At 31.0% G+C, this 22563-nt stretch overlaps 1 protein-coding gene and 1 non-coding gene across 3 annotated transcripts in view; both read left to right on the top strand.

Moving 5' to 3' along the window:
- The window catches only part of trc (Serine/threonine-protein kinase tricornered), a 952993-nt gene that overhangs the window by 80863 nt on the left and 849567 nt on the right, over positions 1-22563 (top strand). The window lies entirely within an intron of this gene.
- TRNAT-AGU (transfer RNA threonine (anticodon AGU)) lies at positions 8840-8912 on the top strand. The gene has a single exon. It is a non-coding gene; the product is annotated as a tRNA-Thr (tRNA).

The following is a 22563-nucleotide window of genomic DNA, read 5'->3' as shown; positions in this document are numbered from 1 at the left end:
ATATAGTACCAGTACTATGATATTGCACCATGGCGTGCCACGCACAAAAAAAATTGGACGAATTCTACCAATCATTTTCTCAGGAATTCCATTTTTATGTGACTCTCCCATAAGGTTACGTGTTGAATTGAAGTTTATTCAACATTTGCTATCTAAACAACGGTATTGTGAAATGGTCTCAAATTTCATATGTTATTTTCTAACATCATTACAAATATCCTGTTGAAATTTCAGGAAGATTCTATCCAAAACGCTACGTGTAATGAACGTCCTTAAGTATATGGGTATGAGAAAAAACTTTTTTTCTATGGTTTTTATTAATGCATATTGATATGTTTTGATGAATGTGCATGAAAAAGTAAAAAAGAAAAAAATTTATATACCCTTATTAAACTAAATAAAACAAACAATTGTAGGAAAAAAAAATTATATTTTCACAATCATGTACTTAAACTTTCACCACGCTAGTAGGATTTTATTCAATCCCAAACTCATAAGCCAGCATACGATGGTAACGCAACTGATCTAAGTAGAGTAAGTAGAATAATTTTAGAGTAAGAATAATTTAGTTTTGCGGTACCATTTCGTCTTGATTGAATATTCTTACAATGAATATCTCATTATTCGCACTAGAAGTAAATCGAACAGTAATAATCAAGTTCTGCAATAACTATTGGTAGGTTACAATTTTCTGAAAATATCTTTAATAAATGATATAGTAACAATATGACCAATTCAGAGACTGAGTATGAATAGTACATCGACTGTTACTAAAATTAAAGTACTACTCACTCCTTCGGTTGTTAAAATATTTATTAAATAATAGATTTAGCTTTATTACTGCAGAGTATTTAATCTGCTTATAGTATGTGTGTGTGTGTGTGTGTGTATACTATTTGTGGGTAAAGTTGATGTTATAAATAGTTTTTTATAAATTTATGAGATAATTTTTTTTTCCTGTTTCTAACCTCAGCAATTTAGCATTTGTAGAAATAATGATTGTTGATGATGAGAATAAAGAAATTTTAGATAAAATTAAAAAGTATGTTAACGGTGACTACTTGAATCCAATGGAAGCTGCCTGCAGATTATAAGAATTTCCAATTTGTGGTAAAACTTATCAAGTATTTAATTTGACAATCTATTGAGACAACGAACAAAAACTTGTTTTGAAGGAAATAAAATTGAAAATATAATAGAAAAATGATAAACACCACTAACAGCATAGTTTAAATTAAACAAAATTTCGTGAAATAAAATATGTAAACATTCCAAACTATTACATTTGTAATAACCACCTTGAAATTCGGCAAGAACGAAAAAGTATACAATTAAATACACCAACAGAGAAATTAAACATAGTTTGTCCTAAAGGTCATGAAAAGTTCTTAAAAATTAATACTTAATCGAGTTAACAGGGCAAAATCATTTAAAGATTTGAAAGCATTCAATAAGATAATATATCCAAAATTTAATGATACTGCTATAGCCATGAGTTTGATGGAACACGGTAGCTAAGTAGATGATATTTTCAAAAAAGTCAGTATTGTTATGTTACCATATCAGTTACGATAATTTTTTGGCTTTATTTTTAATTTAAAAAACCTTCAAAGGAAATCAATTTAGAAAACATGCAAAAATCATTTTATGTAATATTTTATTAACAATAATCACAATCGTGCACTTTTAATAATAAATGAAATTTCACAATTTGAAGACAAATCATGTAAAAAATTGTAATCTACCCACACCAATAAAAATTAATATAAAAAAAAAAAAAAAAAAAACAGTACGGTTAAAGAAATTGTTTTTCGTACATAAATATTTGATTCAATGCAACATACATAAAATAAAGATCAAATTACGATTTTTAAAGTTATATGTGGACAAAAAAATTAAAAATTTTTTATCGATGACCCAGGAGATTTAGAAAAAACACTTATACTTAAAACGTTTATTAGTTTTTTGATTACTTGGAAAAGAAAAAATTTTATAATTTTATCTATGACATGGACTAGTACAAAATCAATATTACTTCCAAAAGAAACGACCTGTTATAAAACATTTCGTTTACCATTAGACTTCAACAATATAGAAAGTTTGTTCTTGGAATTTAAATCTGAAATAAAAATTAAGAAAAGTAGGTTTAATAATGATGGACGAGACTTTTATGATCCAAAAAAAATCTCAGAAATAGTTAAAAAAACATTACGTGATTTGTGTGATTCAAATATCCAGTTGAAAAATAAACTAATTGTTTTAGAAACAGATTCCTCCTGTTTTAAAGAATAGTAATAGTAGCATGACTATACAAAAAAGTATTGAATCATCATATCTTTTGCTATTGTTTCTTATTCAAAAACTTAATATTATTATTTATGCATGTCACAAAAGATTTTAAAAATTATTATTAGATATTAGACAAGGAAAAATTGTATTATAGCAAGGGTCAAATAAATGGAATACAACTATAGTTTGTTCCGATACTTTTAGTAAAGATATTAACTTTTCAATAAGTAACTCTATACCCATAACGAATATACTTACTTTTTAATAATTAAAATCTTAATCATGTAACAGAAGAAATGAACAAATATTACAGCATAGATCATGCTTCGTGCAAGGTACAAGGTTGTTTATAATGATAGTGATATTTACATAAATTTTCCAATTAAATTTCTAAAACAATATTCGAGAAGCCTTACCACCGCCTAAGCTTAATATTAATTGAAACAGTCCACTTTGTGAAGGGTAATTCGTGAAGGAAAGTGGATCGTGGTATAACGGCAGACAGAGGAGCTGAGGAGACACGCAACCAAAAAGAAACGAACTCAAAAATTAATCTTATTTAATTCTTGGTGTTTATTCAAATTTCTCAATTGACAGAAAAAAAAAGTCTTTAATATCAATTAAATAAAATCATAAGAAATTAAAGAACTGAAATCGATTATCTTCCCGGTGCGCGTCCCTTACAAATTCCATTCTCGCGCAGTCCCATTCTTATTTTACCCCCCAACGCTCTAGTGCACACACACACACAAGGTACCCCTATATGTGTACTCTCATAATATTTAATCAATTGTTATGTTGAAACAAAATTTTAAGTACAGTAAATGGTTTATGAGATGGTACAAGATTACAAATAACAAAATTACTAAAATGCCGTGTTGAAGAAAAAATTATAACTAGAGAAAAAATTAGAAAAAGAGTTTGTATACAAAAAATAACTTCAAAAACAGGAAATCATCATCATTGCCTTTTATTTTGTACAGAAAAGAATTTTCTTCAGTCTTAGCATTTTCCATGACTATAAATAAATTTCAAAGTCAAAGTTTTGGTATTATTGGATTATATTTAAAAAAACCCTTTTTTAGCACGGTCAATTATACGTCGCGTTATGAAGATGCAAAAATGATAATGAAATTTATATTTAATTATAATGTGACAATAGTTTGTACATAGATAACATTGTGACGAAAAAAATTTTTGATGCTAACCGATAAAAAGTAGATAAAAAAATAAAATTGTACTGTATTTTTATACGTAAATATCATTCTAACGAAGACTGTTGCGTTTTTATAAATATCTTCAGTTTAAAGATAAAAGAGTTTTTTTTAATACAGATTTATTTTTGAAAACTATATTTTTATTACTTAAACATTAAATTAGAACATGTGAATACACATATGTTAGAGTAATCTACAACAAATTTTAAAATAAGATGAAGTTTATTGCAAATAAATTTTTTGTCGTACGTTTCGCATTATCCAGGTTGAAGATAAAAGGGTAAACTTTATTCAAATATTTAACATATTTAAATGAAGAAAAGAAGATGATTTCCATCTTTTCGTGGTACATAGGGATACAAGCGAAGTCCAAGGTTTAAGTACTCTATAAGGTAATGCTTTGATTTGACATAAAGTATAAAAATATCATGTCATGTTTAAATACATATTCAATAATTTAATTACTAAACTCATTGAGGATTTATAAAAAAAAGAGCGCACCATAGCAGTGCCTCAAGGGTGATGTAGAAAAATTCTAACAAATCGCATAGAAAAAAAAGATTATTAAGGTGGCTCATTATTCTAGTGCTATCCGTTTGTGTGACTTTTGACTATTACATCTGAAAACATTGGATAACAGCCTCAAAAGACCAATGTTTAAATTTCGAATTTCAAATGTATTTTTTTTCGATTTTGGTTGCCAACATGATTTGAAATTTTAACTGTACATCCGTTGAGTGATACTTAACCATACATTTTATTTTGGGTGCAATGGCTTGACTTTTAAAAAGTAGATGAGCCTTTTCAAGGAAGTGGTAGAAAGTGGCTGAAGAGAGTTATAACAAATACTGGAGACTTGCTAGGACAATGTGTTCAGGAATTGTAAGGGGGCTGATAAGAGTTTCTTAAAAAGTGTTAAGAGCTAAGAGGGGGGTGCTAAAAGTAATTTAACTGAAAATGACATAATAGCTGATATAATTTTACCCCATTTAAAGATGCGGCTACAGGGTAGCTGAAAGAAATTCTTTATAATTGTGAGGGGGGCTTATTAAGTTATCCAGTTACTGGTTCATTTAATTGTGAGGGGAACTGAAGGGGGTGGATTGAAGCTACACAAAAGCTTAACCCAAAAAGAATAACGTAAATCGATAAAATTTTATCTTTTTAAGAAAGGTGTGAAGGGGTGGGGGTGGCGGAGGGGTTCAGGGGAGCTTTTAAAAATTGAGCAGGACCCGTGTGTTAGTGGATGGGGATTAATCAAAATTTAAACCCAATAAAAATAACGTAAAACCGATAGAATTATACGTTATTCAGATTTTGGCTAAGGGAGGGGGGGGGTCAGAATGACCTTTTAAAATTTCTATATAGTATAGGAAAAATATGTATATGTCTGTATAATTCGCCATGATAAACTATGTAGAAAAACTTTCTTGATCTTATAATTAAAAAACTCTAATTATTTCCGAGACCTTCTCTACACCCTATTTTTGTCATGTCATACTTAATAATAGATAAGTTACAAGGTTTTATAAAGTTTTACTTCATTGATACAAAAATCTAGTGAGTCTTCAAGTTACCAAGCAAAAGACGAATTTTAAAATGAAGAATTTAAATCTATGGTTATGCCATTTGAAAGAACGGTTACTTAAAAAGCACATTGTTTTTTATGTGGACAAAAACATTATATAATTGACACAAACCTTCAAGCTTGTCTTTAAATTTTCTTAAAAAGACGTTGTGTTAAACGTATAATGAAAGATCGATTCTATGAAAACCTGATACCGACGATGCTTGCTTATTCAACAGAAACTATAGTTGACCTCATGGAAGGTAAAAATTCATTGAAGTACTCTCCAACCAAGTTAATGTGAGACTACACGATGAAATTGGCAACAGTTCTTTGTCAAGGGAACGCGTAAAAGCATCTTAGATCAGAAAATTAAAATCCATAATTAACTACAATTTTAGAAAAATCCGAAAACACTTTCATTCATTTATTTAGTTCTGTCTCAAAGTATTCTAAAGAAGAAATGCTTTGAAAAAGTTTTGGGGTTGAAACTTGTAGCAAAAAAATTTTCTTTTAAGAACAGGCAAAAGCTGCAGGAATGTTTTATAATATTGATGATGCTTAAGTCATTATTTGCGAAAGCACAGATTTACGACTTGGGAAAAGTTCCAACAATGTTTATCAACGAAAATTGGATTATGGCCAAAAAAAAGTTCCAGTATGTAAGCTATTTACCATCTGCATGACGAATGGGTACATAATTGATCTTGCAGGACCATTTAAAGGAATAGCAAATAATGCAAAGATACTTGAATAATTACTACAAGATCCAAATGGACTTATGAGTATTTTAAAAATGATGATATTTTCATGTTAGGCCGCAGATTCAAAGATGCTGTTAGTTTTACAGAGAAAAAGGTTTTAAAGTTTTAATACTTGCTTTAAAAGGGAAAAAGAAACAAATCAACGAGAGGAATCAAACAAATCAAGATACTTTGCAAAATTTCGTTGGGTTGTAGAATCTATACATGGAATTATCGGGCAAAAATATAAACTGTTACATCACCAATTTCAAAATCAAGTTCTTTCAAGTGCTGCAACGTATTTTAGAGTTGCTTGTTTGATTCAAAATATAAGTGGAAATAGAATGAACTCAGACAATAATAAATTTGAATTAATTGTGGAAAGAATAAAGTCACAAAAAATCGTTGTAAGTTATTTAGCTAAAAAAGTAACTGATTTAAATTGCAATCAAAAATATATACCTTTTCAAAGAATATCTTCATCTGATATGCTGAAATTTTCAGAATTAACTTTGGTTGAACTAAAAATTTTTTTCACGAGATCTTATCGATTGAAACAGCCTATTTCGTACTTAGGAAAAATGCTATACGATTTCAATAGTTTGAGTATAAGATTTTTAAAAGCAAGTTTATACATAAAGAGATTTAAAGTGAAATCAAGACACATCCACCGAAGTTATGAATGCTATTAGATGAAAATACCAAAGTTATTTGATAGACTACAGATTTTGTTTTTATCTCAGAAGTGATACATTTAGAATATAAAGTAAAATGTATTCAAGTAAACTTAATGGATTTCTTCGAATTTCTTCCTATAAACGGAATATGAGTTCATTACAAATTTATAAACTCAACAAGTTATGTTCTAATACTAGAATTATAAAATTCATTGAGTATTCTCTAAATAAAAGAAAAAAATGAAATATTTAGAAAAAAATGCAGCCACTGAGTCTTGAACTCGAGCCCTCCAGGTGATAAAGTGCAGCTCTATCACTGAGACATAAAATATTTTGAGTATCCATGAAATCGTGTTCTCCTCAACATAAAACTAAATTTATGGTATCTTATTTCCTATAAAACTTACTAAAAAATTTAATTTTTTATCATAATATAGATTTTTCAAAAGTTATGATTAAATGTGATCCAGCATTATTGCATAATAATTGTTACCCATTGTAGTAAAAAGAGATTATGAAATAACACATACACTAAAAGTGATCTCAAAGTGTATATTAAGAATTTATTTTGTGCTATTGTATTGTCAGATTGTTGCTAGAAAAAATTTGTACTTCTTCAATAAGTTTTTCAATGTAAGTGATTTTGTCCGTATGATAAGAAATAAAACTGTCAAAATAAATTATCAGTTTTAGCGATTAAACAAGTAAGCTTTTATCATAACTGAAGTCAGGTCAAGACATTATCACAAGCACAGGGGTAGGCCAATAAACGTATGTAACCTTGTATTAAAATACTCGAACACTCATAGCACAGCGGTAGGAAGTTTGCTTCCATTTGCATAGTTTGTGGAGTTAATTCTCCGAGTCTTAAATAAAAAAAATTTTTTATTTAACTAGTCAAATCAACAAGTTTAAAATGATTGACTAAATAAGTATATGAGTGTACGCGTTTATTTTTAATCATAAGAAAAACGTTATTCTAGCAAATTTTCCAATTAGCAAGGTTCAAAACTTCATACATCCATCGTACTTTAGTACGAATATATTATAGACTTTTAGAAAACAAGTCGTTTTTAATACTTAACTTGTGTTTTTTGATTTTCGAACTTTATAAAAACTTAAGACTTTTGACCATTAGTATTTATGAATTTTTAAATAATATTAAATAGACAAAATTTATATTAAAATCTTTTCTTATAAATATCAATAATAACACAGGCCCACAAAATGTAAAAAAATGTCTGAACTTTTGACCGGTCGTACATATTTCCATGTATTTTTCGACGCTGAATTCGAATCTATAATAAAAATATAGGGTTTTCCAACGTTTTATCAGAGTTATTTTGAAAAAACCTCATTTTCTACGGTTTTTTTGCGGTTCTTTGAGTCTAGAAAAAACAAATCATGAGATACGGTTAATTGGACTTAAAAATCGAGTTCTACGGAAAAAAATACACGGAAAACCATACCTTCAAATTTTTTTTAACGCGATTCTAGTCCTCTGTATGGGGCTAAAAAGATGAGGAAATCGGTAAAAGTCGAAATTTTGCAAAAAATGGATTTAAACAATATTAAAATTTGAATTCAATACGTCCAATAGGTATACAAGCGAACGTCGATACACTTTAATCATTGCATCAATAGGCGCATATGTATAGATGGCGGTACTCTTCATACAAGCACTCTCTATTACCATCCATACATGCCCTTTCTCAATATATAAGATATAGAAATAATTTGACAATACAAATCCACATAATTTCTTTTTCAAGAAATTTTCCTTTGGAGAAAATAATTCAGAACGAGAAAAAATCCTCCCCGGGTGCGAATCGAACACACAACCTCCTGTTTACTAGACATTTGCTCTACCACTTGAGCTACCGAGGAGCTGTGCATTCACTCGCACCGTAAGTTTAGATTAGTTCTCGTTTTCAATTCTTAAGCTGTCTTTCACCTAAGCTTGATAATGTAGGCATGTGACTCTAATGCTTGTTGGTAAATTAGAATTCAATACGTCCAATAGGTATACAAGCGAACGTCGATACACTTAAATCATTGTATCAATAGGCGCATATGTATAGATGGCGGTACTCTTCATACAAGCACTCTCTATTACCACTTATACATGCCCTTTCTCAATATATAAGATATAGAAAATACTTGACAACACAAATCCACATAATTTCTTTTTCAAGAAATTTTCATTTGGAGAAATAATTAGGAACGAGAAAAAATTACCAACATGCATTAGAGTCACATGCCTACATTATCAAGCTTAGGTGAAAGACAGCTTAAGAATTGAAAACGAGAACTAATCTAAACTTACGGTGCGAGTGAATGCACAGCTCCTCGGTAGCTCAAGTGGTAGAGCAACTGTCTAGTAAACAGGAGGTTGTGTGTTCGATTCGCACCCGGGGAGGATTTTTTCTCGTTCTGAATTATTTTCTACAAAGGAAAATTTCTTGACAAAGAAATTATGTGGATTTGTATTGTCAAATTATTTCTATATCTTATATATTGAGAAAGGGCATGTATGGATGGTAATAGAGAGTGCTTGTATGAAGAGTACCGCCATCTATACATATGCGCCTATTGATGCAACGATTAAAGTGTATCGACGTTCGCTTGTATACCTATTGGACGTATTGAATTCTAATTTACCAACAAGCATTAGAGTCACATGCCTACAATATTAAAATTTAATCATGCATCTTTTGAAGAGTCGATAAACACTGGAAATACTACCCTGGGGGTTTTTCAGATTGCTGATCATGAATTTGAAGTCAGATTGTGTACAAACTTTTTCTAGAGGGCGGTGGCTAGAACTGTATATGGTAAATTTATCGATTTTTTAAAAATTTTACGTCTGAAATACTAATTTTAGAGTCTTTCACAGCATTGACTGTAAATTCAAGGTATTAACGTAGCCTATTGTGTACGTTAAACTTAACATTTTGTTTATGTTCGTCTCTCTCTCTCTCTCTCTCTCTTCCGATGTTTTTTTTAAATTGGCTTACGCTTACGTACACGTTTCTCTTCGAATGACCGATGTAGTGGATTTCTGACACGTTTTTGTCCTTTTTTCGCAGCTGTTTCTCTTTTTATCATCCAGCAGTAATCTGCTAACATGTTGATACCCCAGTTTCCTTGAAATCTACGTTCAAACTCCCTTAAATCTTGGTGAAATCGTTCACCATGCTCTTCACTAAAGTCTCCGTTATTTTCAGGAAACTGATCAACGTGCGAATCAAGAAAATTAAGTTTTAAGTTCATTAGACAACCCAATTTTTCAAAATTACGTACTATTCTTTCCACAATAGCTTTATAATTTGTGTCTTTGGCATTACCCAAAAATTTCGTCGATACCTCTTTAAAACTTAACCATGCTGCCTTTTCAACATCGGTCATGCTTTGTTCAAAGTTTTCGTCTCTAAATAAAGTTCGGATTTCAGGACCATCAAAAATACCTTCATTTAATTGAGCATCAGATTTATGGGGAAATACTTTGCTTATATATTGGAAGCATTGACCGTCCTTATCCAAAGCTTTAACTAATTGCTTTATCAATCCAAGCTTGATATGCAGAGGCGGTATCAAAATTTTCGAAGGATCAACGAGTGGATCTTTTATAACATTCTGTTTTTCAGGTTCAAACGATTCTCTTGATGACCAAATTTTCTTTTTATAGTGTTTTTTTCTATCTCTGCTATCAAACATGCATAAATAACATGGGTACTTCGTAAATCCAGATTGTTGTCCAAGTATCATAGATAAAATCTTTAAATCGCCACATATTTGCCATTTATGTTCTCTATATTTTATTTTCGTTAAAAGTAGTTCAAGATTGGAATACTCTTCTTTAAGTACTGTTGAATGTGCTAATAGTATAGAAGCATATTTATTTGTGATATGGAGGAGTACTGCTTTAAGGCTGCGCTTTGATGAATCAATGAATAGTCGCCAATTTTCAGGTTTGTATATGTTGGGTTTCAATTCATCAATAAGACCTTTCACGTCCGTGCAATAAACCATATTAGAATCATTCTTAAAATAATTTCTAAAGCGCTCTTCTCGATTACGATATGCACATACTTTAGTACCCTTTGTCAACATATTTCGTCTCTTAAACTCTAAAGCCATAAACTCTGATTGTTCCTTAGATAAACCACTCTTTCTAAATAAATTGTTCAGACTTTTCTGATCAAACTTTTCAACAGTTCGTTCTTCACCCTTAGGAATATACTCTTCATCACTATCTAGAGAATGTTCTTCAGGTGAACTTAGATCTTCTTCATTTGGTGTGTTTGTGTCAGAGACAATTTGATCTGTCAATTTTATATTTATACTTATTCTGTTGTAAAACTGGGTACTGTTGTTTAGAAATGAATTCGGTTTCATTTTAAAGCTCCGTTCAGTTAATCACTGTTGTACACTGTTATTGATCTTAAAGCATTGTTTATAAACGAATCGGACTTATGATTTTTTTCCAAAGCTATATATTTATATATCTATATATATATATATCAGTACTCTATAAGGGTAGCTAAAAAAAACCTGCTGCTGCAAAGTATTGGTCACGATGACAACTGCCCTGAAAATGGGATGTGTAGAATGATTCGGTGTACTCAATACTTTGCAGTAACGAACCCAGCGAAGGCGCGCTGTTCTGCAGGGGAGAACTAGGATGTGAGAATGATGCCGTAGTGTGTCCGACGACGAGTTGACATTGTCCTCATCAAAGTCGGAAAGCTCTTATACTTAGGCCTGGGGAGGTATGAGAGTTATCACCCCTAGGACGGCGGACTCACCTGCGATCGGAACAGGATTCTTAGTGTGTGGGGTTTAATTTAACATCATGGCTAATTCAAATTTTCAACCTTTTTTAAACTGCGCTGGTACGTCCAATAACAGTTTTAACCATACGTGTAATAGATCTCAAGATAATTTCTGTTATGTATGTTCAGAATATATTGGACAACTAAACAAAAGAAAAATCACAGATAATTTTAATTTTATCTATCAAAAATGTTTTGACATTGAGATTTCTCAACAGGATAAAAGTTTGGTTCCTTATTATATATGTTCTTCATGTTATGCCATAATGAATCGATACAACACCAGTCAGGGTAGGTCCAAATTAAAATATACTATACCTACAAAGTGGAAGGAACCAAAACATGAAAATGATTGCTATTTTTGTTTAACAAAGATACAAGGTTTAGACAAGATAAAGAAAAAAGGAATAGTATATCCTACTACTTCTTGTATGGAATTACCATCCAAGAATTTTATACATATTTTTGAAAATGAAGATTCGAGAGATAGTTTTACAACAGGCATAGGGAATATAAATGTAGATAAAAACTCGACAGATCAAACAACTGAGAATCTAATTGCCGCAGATGGAAGCTCATCAAATGAAGAAGATCTAAGTTCACCTGAAGAACATTCTCTAGATAGTGATGAAGAGTATATTCCTAAGGGTGAAGAACGAACTGTTGAAAAGTTTGATCAGAAAAGTCTGAACAATTTATTTAGAAAGAGTGGTTTATCTAAGGAACAATCAGAGTTTATGGCTTTAGAGTTTAAGAGACGAAATATGTTGACAAAGGGTACTAAAGTATGTGCATATCGTAATCGAGAAGAGCGCTTTAGAAATTATTTTAAGAATGATTCTAATATGGTTTATTGCACGGACGTGAAAGGTCTTATTGATGAATTGAAACCCAACATATACAAACCTGAAAATTGGCGACTATTCATTGATTCATCAAAGCGCAGCCTTAAAGCAGTACTCCTCCATATCACAAATAAATATGCTTCTATACTATTAGCACATTCAACAGTACTTAAAGAAGAGTATTCCAATCTTGAACTACTTTTAACGAAAATAAAATATAGAGAACATAAATGGCAAATATGTGGCGATTTAAAGATTTTATCTATGATACTTGGACAACAATCTGGATTTACGAAGTACCCATGTTATTTATGCATGTTTGATAGCAGAGATAGAAAAAAACACTATAAAAAGAAAATTTGGTCATCAAGAGAATCGTTTGAACCTGAAAAACAGAATGTTATAAAAGATCCACTCGTTGATCCTTCGAAAATTTTGATACCGCCTCTGCATATCAAGCTTGGATTGATAAAGCAATTAGTTAAAGCTTTGGATAAGGACGGTCAATGCTTCCAATATATAAGCAAAGTATTTCCCCATAAATCTGATGCTCAATTAAATGAAGGTATTTTTGATGGTCCTGAAATCCGAACTTTATTTAGAGACGAAAACTTTGAACAAAGCATGACCGATGTTGAAAAGGCAGCATGGTTAAGTTTTAAAGAGGTATCGACGAAATTTTTGGGTAATGCCAAAGACACAAATTATAAAGCTATTGTGGAAAGAATAGTACGTAATTTTGAAAAATTGGGTTGTCTAATGAACTTAAAACTTAATTTTCTTGATTCGCACGTTGATCAGTTTCCTGAAAATAACGGAGACTTTAGTGAAGAGCATGGTGAACGATTTCACCAAGATTTAAGGGAGTTTGAACGTAGATTTCAAGGAAACTGGGGTATCAACATGTTAGCAGATTACTGCTGGATGATAAAAAGAGAAACAGCTGCGAAAAAAGGACAAAAACGTGTCAGAAATCCACTACATCGGTCATTCGAAGAGAAACGTGTACGTAAGCGTAAGCCAATTTAAAAAAAACATCGGAAGAGAGAGAGAGAGAGAGAGAGACGAACATAAACAAAATGTTAAGTTTAACGTACACAATAGGCTACGTTAATACCTTGAATTTACAGTCAATGCTGTGAAAGACTCTAAAATTAGTATTTCAGACGTAAAATTTTTAAAAAATCGATAAATTTACCATATACAGTTCTAGCCACCGCCCTCTAGAAAAAGTTTGTACACAATCTGACTTCAAATTCATGATCAGCAATCTGAAAAACCCCCAGGGTAGTATTTCCAGTGTTTATCGACTCTTCAAAAGATGCATGATTAAATTTTAATATTGTTTAAATCCATTTTTGGCAAAATTTCGACTTTTACCGATTTCCTCATCTTTTTAGCCCCATACAGAGGACTAGAATCGCGTTAAAAAAAATTTGAAGGTATGGTTTTCCGTGTATTTTTTTCCGTAGAACTCGATTTTTAAGTCCAATTAACCGTATCTCATGATTTGTTTTTTCTAGACTCAAAGAACCGCAAAAAAACCGTAGAAAATGAGGTTTTTTCAAAATAACTCTGTTAAAACGTTGGAAAACCTTATATTTTTATTACAGATTCGAATTCAGCGTCGAAAAATACATGGGAATATGTACGTCTGGTCAAAAGTTCAGACATTTTTTTTCATTTTGTGGGCCTGTGAATCTATTATTGGACAGGGCTTAAATTCTCAATGAAAGTTTCAAAGTGTAGTGCAAAGTTATTGGAGAGCAAGCATTAGTAACGCAGAAGCCAATTGTTTTTAATTGTGTATAGTAGTTGAATAAATTTTGCAGTAGGCAAGTGCCGGTGCTGAACTATTATACATGATACAACAGTAATGACGTTTAAAGTTAAATGTTAAACTCACTCATGCCACACATTTTTTGAGATCAAAATTTTGAAACTCTAGCGCAAAACATGCCTACAGAAGTACAGCTTCAATAATTATAAAACTGAATTAATACAAATTACGAAATGTGATCGTTTAATAGAAAAAAAGTTTGATATAATTTCTCGAAATACGCTTCTATCTCCTACTACACTTGAAACCTTCTATCCTTTCTTGGAATCAACGTTATTGTATAAAATAATAAAGATTAATCCATGTGCTTTCTATGTTTAACGGAATTCAATATAATTAAATTAGCATAGAGTGTAAGAATTTCTTTTGGCTAGGTTATGAACGATAGGTTTTATTGTAAAATCATTTATCGCATGCATTTTTATTGATAGACTTCATTACCAGTGATAAGGTACTATTGTGACGCATTGATTATCTTTTTATTTGCACTCTTTGATATCTTCAGAGAAAATTAATTACAGGTGATTTCTGACATACAACTAACGTAAGCATACAGATTTTGGCTACGAGTTAATGGCCACTCTGTTGGCTTTAACCAATTTTAAGAGTATCATAATACTGATGAGAAATAAATTGTACATAATTAAAAAGTATGCATGCATGGGAGAGCAATAGATGCTTATTAACTAATAAGTGGAGTAACAAGCTTCAAGGAAATAATGAGACAATCGTAAGACAACGATAGGTCCGCTGCCATAAAATTTTTACGGGTTGCATTGAATACTTTACTACACTATTGTTTAAGTAGAAATGGCTGAGTAAGTAGAATCTGCTAAGAAGCTTTTTACAAATATGGTTAAATTCTTTAATTTTTGCAAAATTTCAACCCAATTAAATTTTAGTTGACCCTACTATTTGGTATACATGGCATAAATATTAATAAAAAAAACTTTAGTTACAGGACTTTCAAATAGCTAAGTAAGGATGTACTTATTAATAAGGTCATTAGACATATAATTTTTACCATCATTGGTGCTCCGCGGGCCCACCCCACACTTGAAACTTATAAAAAATAGTTATTTAGTAAAATCAGACACAATAATAATTTTATGTGCACAATTGTTGCTTTTTCCAAATAAGTTTATTAATTCGTAAACAATTTGATACTTTTACTGTTAGTTATTAATATTTATATATAATGATAAGTTGTATAATTTCATATAGGATACAAACTCTTATAAAATTTTTAACATATCTGCTTCAATAAGTAATAACTTCAATTTTTATAAAATAATAATTTAATAATAACTTCTTGCCAAGCTGTAGTTTTAATTGGTAAATAATTTTTTGACTCCATTTGCATATAATTGTTTTGATGTTTTTCACATTTAGACGGGTCATCGGTGGGGATTAATCGAACATACATAATATGAATAAATAATCAGTAGGTTATCTGTAGGAGAAAGTGGGAGTGAAGTAGAGGCTTGTAGGGTGTATGATGGGGAATCTTATTATTATTGCCCAGTTAAAAATACTGTGTCGTTATACATGGACAAATTATTGTTAGTGTTAATTTGGAATTAAAAAATCGTTGTTCTCTCATGGTCACGTAAATGTGAGTGTTTCTCGATGCAAAGATCCAGACAACATATTAATTTTAATAGAATCTAAAAATTATGAAAAGAATTGAAAATATTGTGTGGAAAAAAGCATGTGCTTTTAAATTAATGTTCTAACGTATATTGTAGAATCATAAAAATTAAAAATATAAAAATTATAAGATAGAACTAAATACAATTATTTTATTCTTTTATTTATCACGATTCTATTTTTATGTAAACTCAAAAATAATTATACCTTTACATCATAAGGTACTACTAATCATCATAAGGTAATACTAATATACACAAATTAACTTTATTCTAGAAATTTTTTCAGTTATTGCTGTTTTAAAGATACTCATTATAAAACTATTAGTCGAATGTATCCAATTGACACAATTAAATATTACAAATTTTAATTCGTTAAACTAATTTATAAACGTTACAACTGTACGCGAAGGGTTCAACGAATTTTAAAAACCAAATAATCTGTGGGCTTTTTTGGGTGGCGTAGAAATTAACTTTTTTAATAATTTACCGTTAATAAAATAGTTTCACTTTACAGATATTTTTATTACTTTTTTAATAACACCAACTGGAAGAAACAGTGGGGAAGTGGAATTCATTCTTTGAGAGTCAAAAGTCAAAGCCTGTGAAAAAAAATTTTTACCTTGTTTTGCGGTGGAGTAACCAGATACGCGTGGGGAAGCATGGAGTAGCATAAGGGAGCTCTTAAATGTATAGGTTTATATTTGCTCATTTTTTGATACTTTTTTAAAAACACCAAGTAAAAGAGATGATGGGAAAGCAGAATAAAACTTATTAGGGTTAAGAGAAAAAGCGCACAGTGGTCCCAAACGCTCGCAAAATTATCAAAATTCGTGCTTCCCGCGAGTTTTCAATCAATATAATCAATTTTAGGCTTATTTTACTCTTAAGATCATAACCTACAAGAATCTGTTTCCCTCAGTCCTGTGACGACTTTTTATATGTATGTTTTTTATGTATATATGTAGCGAATTTCGATAGTCACATTACTGTGTTTACATAAAAACGTTGTTAAAGTTAACTAATTTGTTCCAAATTCGGTGTACGGTGGATCTTGAGATCGCTGATCACAAATCTGTAGTTAAATTTGCAAAATTCAAAATGGTGGATACAAGATGATGGACAAAATTTTTAAACGTCAACCGATTTGTACCAAATTTAGTGGTGCAAGGGTCCGATTCCCTCCAAGGTGTCATCCATTATTATATGTATGTAATTAGGGTATGTATATAAAAAATCGTAACAATTCGCATAATTTATTGTTATAAAACAATGAAAAATGTATAAAAATGACCAAACACATGAGTTTCATTATTTATATCGATAAAAACATCCCAAATTACCACTTAGGTGGGCTACATATGAATATGTCTGTAATAATGGACACACACACACACACATCCATATATATGTACACTCATACCTATATATAGGAGCACAGTGCTCTCAAACTGGCAAACTTGCAGGAAATTCAAACTAGCTATATGCAATTTCATACATACTAAATTAATACACTAACTCCAAGCTATTTAAACCAATAACCCAGGGTGCTTACTGGTCACTGTATTAAATAATTAAATGTTGATTAATAACATAAGATACAATCAGCAGACGACCCGGGGCACTTACTGGCTACTCTTCTAAATAATAGAATGTTAATAAATAACATACGCTCCCATAACTAGACGACCCGGGGCGATTACTGGCCACTGTATTAAATAATGAAATGTTAATAAATAACATAAGCTCCAATCACCAGGCAACTTGGAGCGCTTACTGGACACACTTTTCAATAATAAAATGTTAATTAATAACATAAGCTCCTATCACCAGATGACCTGCAGTGCTTCATAACCACTCTTTTAAATAATGGAATGTTAACTAATAACATACGCTCCTACCACCAGACGACCCGGGGCGCTTACTGGCCACTGTATTAAATAATAGAATGTTGATTAATAACATATGCTCCTATGACTAGATGACCCGGGGCGCTTACTGGCCATTGTATTAAAAAAATAAAATGTTCATTATTAACATGAGCTCCTATCACCAGGCGACCAAGAGCGCTTACTGGCCACTCTTTCAAATATTAAAATGTGAATTAATAACATATGCCCCTATTACCAGATGTCCCGGGGCGCTTACCGGCTACTGCAATAAATAATAAAATGTTAATTCATAACATAAATTTCTATCTCTACACGAAATAAAGTGATACAGTAATACAGTGGCTAGTAAGCACCCTAGTTTATTGGTTTGAATAGCTTGGGGTTAATTTATCAATTTATTATGTATGAAATCGATCGTTTGGGACCACTGTGAAGCGTGGGGAAAAAAACTGTCTCTTGTTTCGTGAGGGCAACTAAAAATGCGTGGAAGAGCGTGGAAGAGCGTGGAAGAGAGACAAAAAAGCTTTTTGAAACAAATCACGTTACAATTCAAAAAATTCTTCCTTGGCTAATGGAGAAGTAACTGCTGAGTCATGGAGGGGCGTAAAGATGTGTATTTTCGTGGAGCTTCTTTCCCCACGAGCTTTTTATGCCAATCCTCCTCTATCCCGTTAGTACATTTTAAATAAATTTTGATTCATCTAAGCTATATTAAAAAAAAGAACTACATTTAAAAAAAACTTTATCAACAGAATTTTTAATTATGTAAGTAAGAATGTTTTATGTTAATAATGTAACTTAATAAAATTTAATTTTAATATTTCTCAAATCAATAATATTGCTAACGAAACAATTACTGCTTTGTTTCCTTTTTAAATAGAATTAATTTTTGGGTTATTGTTTTTTTTTTTAAACTGTTTAAAAATATGCAGTACTAATCAAGAACTAATAATTTCTTACACAAGATTTTGTTGATAATTAAAATAAACATGCTCTTTTACATATTCATTAAATTTTAGAATTAGAAACAACATCATGTTGATGGTTTATTTTACCTATGAAAAAAAAAATTAAAGACTTAAAAATATTCATAGTTGAAGAAATGTAACGTAGAAAAAAAAAGTTTGACTTCATAGAAATAAATTTTGACCATGAATCATAGAAAGTAATCTATACTATTTGTGAACAAAACAAAACAATTTTCTCTAAATGTAGTCATGTAAAATTTTTAGTCCAAACTGACGATGTCAAACTGTTTTCCATTGTGAAAAAGGAAGCGAATGTTGTGATAATTGAGAGAGATTACTCTGCCTTGTATACATGTACATACCAAAATCTGTTGTCTGTTAATGATTGCATGTGCTACGTCATATCTTAGCATAGGAGTCCTATGCCCTGCTTTGCCCACTATTTTATTGGCATGAACAACTTACGAGAGTCTACGAAATTTCGGATTTTGACATTATTGTTACATCTTCTTTTACTTTCTTCAATTATACAACATTGATTGTTTCCAAAGTTACTAGAATCCTGGGTTTCATTTGTCGTAGAACAAATGACTTTCACAGATCAGAATCACTGCACCACTTGTGTACTTCAATGGTGCTTTTTATTTTCACGTACATAATAAAACGTATGCATCGGTAATCAAGTGCCATGGTATTTGTAAGCGTTTATCATGAATCAATTTATTATGTAAATGTACGTTTTGGAACTCCTACATCACTTTTTTATCATGATCACAAAAACTTTTACAGGACTCTCAAAACAAATAAGCTTTCTCACTTATACTCATTATTAAAAGGAATGTTTCGTACTCAAAAAAAAGGCTAGAGAATTGATTGAATCCTTTTCATTAAACTTTTTTCTTATACTACAATTCAATCTTCTTGAAACTAAATATGGCTTTCAATCAAGTCCTGACTTAGATTCGAACAATATAGCTAATTGGTCCTTTCAAGTCTTGGTAAAAGCGTAAACTGAACCTTATATAATTATTTTCGTAGCTTGTTGTAAAAGGCAAAAATTTTTTATTTATATCTGTATATAGTTTTACACCATTGTCACATGCTTTTTTTATTTAGTTGCACGCGTCCTTAGGGTTATACACCCACGGAATATGTTTTATTTCTTTCAGAAAGAGCTACGTAGCTCATCTATATAAATGAATAATTAAATAGTCCTGGCAGGTAGGAGAAAACTTACTCGTGTAATATATTCGTTTGTTGGTTTATGTCTGCGTGTAAGAAAATTTTATCAATGGTTTTGTGACTTTAGAGCTCAGCCAGATACCTCTTATTGACTTATTTTCCAATAATTTATGCCTGTGTTATTAGTAAAGCAATCAGAGATCATAAAAAAAAATATAATGTTACTCACCTAGGCAGCCAAAGTAAAAAGTGTCTCTGATTTCATGGACTCGTATATTGTATCCTAAGGCAAAGAAGAGATTAAAGTAACTGCTTTCTTTCTGTAGGTCCAAGAACTCATTTGTTTTGAGAAATGGATGTAAGAGAAGAATAGAGAAAGTTTTGTAGGGAGTCTAACGGTGTCCTGGGTAGAGTGGGCAGTAGTAGAGAGAGCGTGGAATAGCAAACACCTGCTTGAAGTATATATATAATTGTGGGGCTTTGCCTCCTTGCGTGCTCTGCGTGCCAATCTCCCATTAACAAAGTAATAATATAGTATCAGCAGTAAATTGTTTAGTAAGAGGTGCTTGTATTGCCACTTATTTATTTAGAAGTTAATGAACCTATTTGAATTTAGTTAAATTTAGCTGGTTAAAAAAACTTACTTCGTGTGAGCTAAGCAAATTTAAAATCATACGACTATACTTTTTTCACTCTCCTGCGTGCTTAGTGTGCTGACTTTTCATTACCAGATTATAGTTCAGTTCAAAAACATTGTATTTTATACGCTAACGTTTTATTAGCTGAAACCTCAAAGCAATACATAAATGTTAAGAGCTAAATATTTTCACTTATTTATTAAAATAATTATTATACAATAATGTTTTGGAAGCACAAAGAATAAAGAATTAGTTTAAAAACCTACATACTATAATGAAATGAGTTTTGAGTATCAGAACTGTTCAGCAGTGTTTAGGAAAAAAAAAGAAAAAGATCGACTTGTTGTCATAATGGAAAAATTCGTCTGAGTTCCTTAAGTAAATAAGACAAAAATTTTAAAAGACTTCTTACTTTATAATGACAGTTTTAGAATTATTATAAAATATTATGACAATAATTTTAGTTTTGCATCTTTTATGAGTAACGAGCTAGAATGAAAAAAAAAGTCTATTTACAATATTAAAGTTCAAGGCAAAACTTGTCACGTGACTCCTAACACTTTAAAATGAGATCATGGCAAAGAACCACAGCATAGTCAGTTATATATATGTCGATCGATCAGGGATTAAACAAGGAATGATTTTTAGTTAAACAAATTTAAGGTTATTTAAGGAACATATAAAAACTTGTACTTTAACTGAAAAAAATCTTATAGCTAGAAGTTATAAGCATTTCAATTAGTTAACAAACAGTGAAGAGTTTCCAAATTTTTTTTTTTTTTACCGGGTTACCGTAACAGCTCTTAGACCAAGTTACCGAGGCCACCTACTCATCACCTGTGTGTAGGGGTGTATTAGTGCACCCATTTTCCAACCCTTTTACTGATGTTATACCTAATCAACGGGCACAGTGCGAGTATCTCTGGTACAACATCTTGCCAGTTAAGCTGACACTCTACATAATTTCAGGACGTCCACTCCTTGCCCGTTAACCCGGTGATATCTGCCGAAGCATCGGATCCAGACTAATTAGCGTCCCCCGAGAAGCCCCACGTTTCAGGTACCACTCGGTGCATCGGATCCGCTAACCCATACCTATAGCCTTAATACTGTTTCGCATTCACCCAGGCCCGAAGACCTGTGGGGCAAGGAAAAAACCCTGGAATTACTCTAAAGGAAAATTCCACGGAAAAATCCGCCCCTTAACAGCTGGGGTTACATAGGAACTCTTCCCGATGAAAACAGTTTTTTAAAAAATCTGCATTCACCGGGCCGCGAACCCACGACCCCAAGAACAGCATTGTATCAGTGACGAGCACAAGTATAAAATGTTTTTTTACGGAAAAATAATTATCAAAAACACCTATATAATAAACCGTATCGGCAAAATATGGTGCAATTATCGTTTTGGACTCGAGTTGGCCAGAAAACATTGATTTATGCATATATCCTAAAGAGTTACCAGACAATTACTTATCTAAAAGGAGCATATTTTAATTAATTGTCGCATTTCGTTTATCCCATAGTATTTTCTTTAATGTTTACTATAGGAGATTTAGGGTGGAACACTAATCATCCAAAGAATTTCTTAAACAAAAATTAAAAGCTCACTCTTCTGCAATATTATTCATAAAGACCTGAAACACTGAATTTTAATCCCTTGCTGTATGCCAGAAGATTGACACAACAATTTTTAATACATTCTTACATAATTATTAAACACAACTGTATAAATTATTTAAGAAGAAACTAAAAACAATTAGGAATTTAATGCTATGAAGGATTATTGGATGCAATTGTTAATAGTTCTTCGAACACTTAAAAAAATTTTGAAAAAAAAAAAAAAATTGGTAATGTTTTTATCTTACCATTGACATGTATTGGTAGTCATAGGTACATGCAACGGCATTACCGAGATGCACTGGCCATTATGAGAAAATGTGGTAGACCAGACTTGTTTATAACAATTACATGCAATCCAAAATGGAAAGAAGTGAAATTTATTTTATCCAAATTTTTAAAAAATACTACTTCTAATGATATTCCTAACACAACTGTTATGTTATTTCGTACAAAGTTGCATTTGAATTTGAATAACATTACACGAAAAAATCTTTTGAGGTAAGTTATAGCCTATGTTTATACTATAGAATTTTGAAAACGTTGTTTACCACATGTTCATCTTCTCACAACACTACATCCTAACAATAAAATAATTTTA

The sequence above is a fragment of the Copidosoma floridanum genome, unplaced genomic scaffold (assembly GCF_036245765.1).
Source record: "Copidosoma floridanum isolate Cflo_tuat_1 unplaced genomic scaffold, Cflo_Japanese_pri ptg000016l, whole genome shotgun sequence".
NCBI lineage: Eukaryota > Metazoa > Arthropoda > Insecta > Hymenoptera > Encyrtidae > Copidosoma > Copidosoma floridanum.
This window is presented reverse-complemented; position numbering and strand designations above follow the sequence as displayed.